Here is a 5,483-nt window from a genome sequence, read left to right as displayed (position 1 = left end):
ATTACTGGTGTCAGAAACATGGGTTCCCCGAGGGAGGTTATTTGAGTAAATGCCAACTTGAGAAACTCAGAAAAAACTTAACTGAAGAGAGACGAATGATGTATGAGCGAAAAAGGGTTAAAACAAAGGCAATAAAGCGAATGGATGATATGAATGAATGTTTGAAAGTTTGGGAAGCGGAGTGTGAAAAACAGGAGAGGCAGAAGGCCTGTAGGGCCCTCACTGCCCTGAAAATAGAAAACAAAAAAGAGATAACAGACAAAAAGGCTGATGAATCAACTGAAAATAAGGAAACTTCCTCAGCACCCTCTTCTTTTCTTTACTCTTCTACACAGAATCTCTGGAGCGCTGCAGTCAGACCGAGTCTGGACTCTACCCCTCCTCCATATCAGCCCCAACCAGCACAACCAGAACCAGACAGTGATGACGTGGAACAAAACGCAGGAGTGACAGCCATGCAGCCTGAGATGAACCAGCAGCAACAGCAGCAGCAGCTGCCTCCACTAAACCCCCCTTTTCCTCCCATGAAGATGGAAGAAGTAAAGCTCCGGCCTTCAGCTCCTGCTGAAGCGGCGTTATCAGCTCCTGCTCACAACAACAGATTTGTGAAGGCAAAACAAGAAGAGCTGCAGCAGAAGGAGAGCAGGACAGTGCTAACAGCTCCCATGGTTCAAGTTGCTGGCCCGACTGGAGATCCAGTGATTGTGTACCGCGCCTGGACTGCTGATGACATCATTGCTGCATCCAAGCACCTGCCCAAGCCAGAAAAGGGTGGGGAGGTCTGGCGCGAGCTCTGGAGGACTTTGTCAGAGACTATGTGCCCAGCTCTGGAGAAATGGCTAGAATGATGCTGCATATTCTGAGCCAATCCCAGTTCTCCACTCCGAGGAGCCACTTCGAGGCCCAACACCAGCCTTCAACTCACGACTGGCATGACCCTGCCAACCAGAATGCAGCAATCGTGGCCTATAGACAATGGAAAGATGGACTGATAGCGGCTGTTCGTGCTCACTTCCCTGTACAGTGCGACCACGCAAAGGTCAGTGCCTGTATGCTATGTGAGGATGAAAATGTGGAGGAGCTCCTTGACCGGCTGCAAACCGCTTACGACAACCATAGTGGGATGACCAAGCCTGATGGTTTCCCTCAGGGGGACATGACATCTTATGAGACCCTCCTCAAACAGCACTTTCTCAACAACCTCCAGAAGACCCTCAGCAGCGCCACCAAAGACTCTTGTGTTGGTTGTGAGGACAGCACTGTCCGTCTGGCCCAGAAGGCTCACCATGCTAAGCCCGAACAGCGCCGCCAGCAGGAAAAGGAGGCCAAAGAAGAAGAAAAAGATAAAGAGCGACGCCCAGCATCGTGCACAGCTGCCCCTCCTCCAACATGCGTCATTCCCACAAGCCCCTGCGGCTGCTCCTCCTCCTGCTTGGCTTCTCTATGGGTGCTTACCCCCCCACCTAACACCCCTGCTGACTATGCTGCAATGGACGCATGCTTCCGCTGTGGTGCCCATGGACATTGGTCAAGACACTGTCCACTGAAAGACTGGAACCACCAAGATCGTAGGCGTGGACGTGGACGTCAGAACTGGAGGGTCCTCCTCGTGGGCGCGGATACAGAAACTTCAAGAGTTCCTCCCACCATCAAGGAACAGACTGCGGAGAGGGAGGGGTTAGAGGTCTGGATTCTGTGCCGGCTGTGGCCTCCCTGCTCAGATAAGAACGCACACACACACACACATATTCTTACATCTCCCCACAGAAGATAGTGTTATGCGTCTCCCTATGACAACAGTCACTGTTTGTGAATTTATTGCTGACTCAGGAGCCTCTTTTTCCGTCATCCGTGCTGATTTTTTTTAAACACCCCTTTGAGTGGCCAATTTATTTTTTTCTGTTGGTGCGAGTGGAACTGAAAAAAAAAAAAAAAAAATAATAATAATTCTGTGCCCCTCACGTGCACCTACCCTGAACAGCCCCCGTTCACGCATGCCTTTCTAATTTCCCCTTGTTACCCCTTTAATTCAATGGGTCATGACCTATTACTGAAGTTAGGCCTTCAACTCCGCTCCTCTACCGATGGTATGACTGTTGAACCACAGCGTGAATGTGTTTACACTATGGTTAATCAATCTCGCCTCCCTGATTGCCAGCTCTCCTATCAATGGCAGATCTGCTATGAACAACAGAATTAGCTTATAGCCTTAGCTAAAGACAGAGTGACCTTCCCAGCTCAGCTGATACCAGAAAATGTTCATAGTACAGCCCATGTTTTTTATTTTTTCCGGGGACCCAGACCCAGAGTATGGAAGTGCAGCTTTTGAATGTATGAATGATCATTTGTCTGTGTGCAGCCTTTTCTGGACTGCAACGCGCTGTGCGATGTATGTTTCTTTGAGCTCCACCCAAGCCCCCTTTTTTTTTCTCTTTTTTTGAGATTCCAGGAAGTGACCCTCACATTTCTTTGTCCAAAGGCCCTACTGATAAATGGAAAGATTTGGGCTCCTGGACTAGAGCGTGCAACCATGCTCTGGATTGGCAGCGTGAGCCTGGCAGTTTGATTTTATTTGCCATGAGATGCCACGTCCCTATCTTTTGGTTCTGGATGCTTCCATTCTTGGACTGGACGGTGTTCCTGATTGTGTTTGGGCCAAGCATAAATTTGATGTTGGTCTCATACAGAATTGTGAACCTTTGGTTGTGAACCCCAAATCTCACTTCAGACCCCGACGGGCGCAGTACCCCTTGAAGCCTGAGGCAATTGAGGGCATCACCCCAGTTTTTAACTCATTTTTGGAAGCAGGTATAGTCATCCCCTGTGATGGTTCCCCTGTTAACACCCCGAATTTGCCCGTTAAGAAGTATCGCCCTCCTCCATTGGGAAAAAAAATAAATAAATAAAAGAGAAGAAGTCACGTTCCTTGGCCATGTTGTCAGTACAGAAGGTAGAAGCCTTTCCTCCAAACATCTCACTGCAATCCAACAGGCGCCGAGACCGGAGACTGTTAAGCAACTCCTGTCTTTCGTTGGGTTGTGCTCATACTGCAGGATTTCTGTTCCAAACTTTTCAGAGATAACCAGGCCCCTATAGGTGAGTTAATCAAATCTAAACCAGTGAATTCTAAGGTGCAGTGGACAAATGTAGCTGAGAGTTTTTTTCACAGCACTGAAACTTGCTCTCCAATCACCTCCGACTTTAGGCCTACTGGATCCACCCAAGCCATTCACTCAGACTGTGGATGAAGGAGGGAGCTGCGTGACATCTGTCCTCCTCCAGGATCATGGTGGAACTCTCAGACCTGTGGCTTATTTCTCCTGTAAGCTTGATCCTGTTGCTGCTGGACTTCCTCGCTGCCCGAGTGCCATTGCTGCTGCAGAGAGGGCCGAGCAGCTTCCAGAGATCTTGTGGGCTATTCTGACATTGCTGGTCCTCCGTGAAGTCCACCTCATCCTGGCGGGGCGAGGGTCTTCGCACTTTTCCCTTCCCAGATTCCTCAGGTATCACATCTGTTTGCTCGAGCTGCCGAATTTCACTGTTAAAAGGTTTTCGGTCCTCAAATCCAGCCCAGCTACTGAGCTGCTCTCACCTGACGAGTGTGACTCATGACTGTGCTGCTGAACACTGACTGACTGTACCCCTGACCTGACATGACTGACCAAACGTTTGTGTTTCTGTTTGTCCCTGTCTCTGAATGTTGCTGCGCGGGTTATGCCGTCTGCATGGCTCATGGGACTGCAGAATCCGCGTCTCTGTCCTCCCATTAGCCTGCTCGGGCACTTTAAATTTTATTTATTCAGACGTGCGGCAGGTCAAATATTGAAATGAAGGGAGCCATGTGTGTGTGTTGATACTGGCGGGTTGTGTGGAGGCGCAGTTAGATTGAAACCAGATGTGCAGAGAGGTTGGTGCGACAGTGAGTGTGTGTGCGTGAGTGTATGTGTAAGTGATTTAAGAGGGGCCACACAAAGTAACAATAAATCTGATAAAAGAAGGTGAAGTGAGCGTTAAAGCCACGGAATCTTGCTGGAGCTCCATAAAAGTTAAAATCTAACTTATCAAAATTCTAAAATTGTATTTGAGAACCAAGTAAATAGAGGCACAGATGAGAATTGGGTAGAGATAGAAATTATACTTGGGTGCACCCGTAGGTTTACATGTGTTATTTCCATTGTTGCTGCTTTCTTTTACATTATAATGTGATGTTATAATCCTGTGCAAATGCTGTGCAAATCTGTGTTCATAATTTGATAAATTTTGTAGTATAAGTGCTGTGGGTGTTCCATCTGAATCTCCATTGTAGTTGTGATCTGCTGCAGGTCTTACCATATTAATCATTGTGTATTCCATTACTGCTCATTGTGAGTTGCATAGCTGGTTCTTTGAAAGAAGTTTGAGCGCTAGTGTTGCAGTCCACATCCTCAGAGTAGAGCGTTCGACTGAATCAAATATCGATTACGTATGGTCGCCTCCTGTCATGCCCCCTATACGTGTATGGCTGATGCGATTGTAGGCGTAGACGAAAAAGGAGGAGAAAGTTTTATCTGGTGATAGGGGTGTGGCGATAGTTGACGTGCAGCATTTTGGGTTGTGCTTGAGAGGCTGCCAAGAGCCCCCACCGGAGCACTCTCCGACTGTGCGAGCAGGCAGAAAAAGAAAAGAAAAAAAAAGTTTTTCACACTGCAGCTGTAAGTCTGCTCGGGAGTCCCTATTAAGTTGAAGGAGTAGTTTGAAGATTCAATTGCTAAAAAGAATTAAAATAATCAAAATTTTGTGTTTAGTGTCTTCCAGTCACTTTGAATCAACAGCATTTAAACCCTTATACTCAAATTAAATTGCCAACTCTGATATATCATAGAGAAACTATAGAAGAACTGCTCATTCAAATTCAGGAGTTCAGTTTTAACTCAGTTGAATTATTCTGATTAAGGGTGACATTCCTACAATAAAAGTAGCATAAATTAGATTAACCTGAATTAATTAACCATTCAGATAAATAAAAAGAACTCTAAACGCAAACAGAATAACAAATAAATTTAGCAGTCAAGTTAAACAATTAAGATAAGGAAATGGCATTACAAATGAAAGCAACCATGACCCCAATCACTATTTTGAGTGTGCAGTACCCCCAGTGGGTCAATGAAATTCCAAAAATATCAAACAAATGGCACAAGCGAACTCAAAAGCTTGACTCACCATGGCCTCAAGATGGTACATTTGATGTTGACGTTTGTACAGTAATGGAAACTCGAATTAAAGATTACAAACCTAAGGATCATAGTAAAAAACGCAACCAAAAGAGACAGACCGAATTACAAATACTCGATTTGTTTAAAACTGAAGGTCAGAACTATAGAGACAAAATCAAAGGAAAACTAGCTGAACTGAAAAATCTTAAAATAAAGAGCAACAATGAGAAAGACCAAGACTTCAACACGTCTGCAGGAATATACCCATCCCTAGCTGGAACATTAAGCATC

General features: G+C 46.0%; 1 long non-coding RNA gene across 1 annotated transcript; it reads left to right on the top strand.

Annotated features, from left to right (window-relative positions):
* Positions 1 to 2,557: 2,557 nt before the first annotated feature.
* Positions 2,558 to 3,451, top strand: LOC118600182. The gene is made up of 2 exons (XR_004949756.1): positions 2,558 to 3,096; positions 3,206 to 3,451. It is a non-coding gene; the product is annotated as an uncharacterized LOC118600182 (long non-coding RNA).
* The last annotated feature ends 2,032 nt before the right edge of the window (positions 3,452 to 5,483 follow it).

The sequence above is a fragment of the Oryzias melastigma genome, linkage group LG19 (assembly GCF_002922805.2).
Source record: "Oryzias melastigma strain HK-1 linkage group LG19, ASM292280v2, whole genome shotgun sequence".
Taxonomy (NCBI): domain Eukaryota; kingdom Metazoa; phylum Chordata; class Actinopteri; order Beloniformes; family Adrianichthyidae; genus Oryzias; species Oryzias melastigma.
The sequence above is the reverse complement of the archived record's forward strand: the minus strand, read 5'-3'. Positions and strand labels throughout refer to the sequence as shown.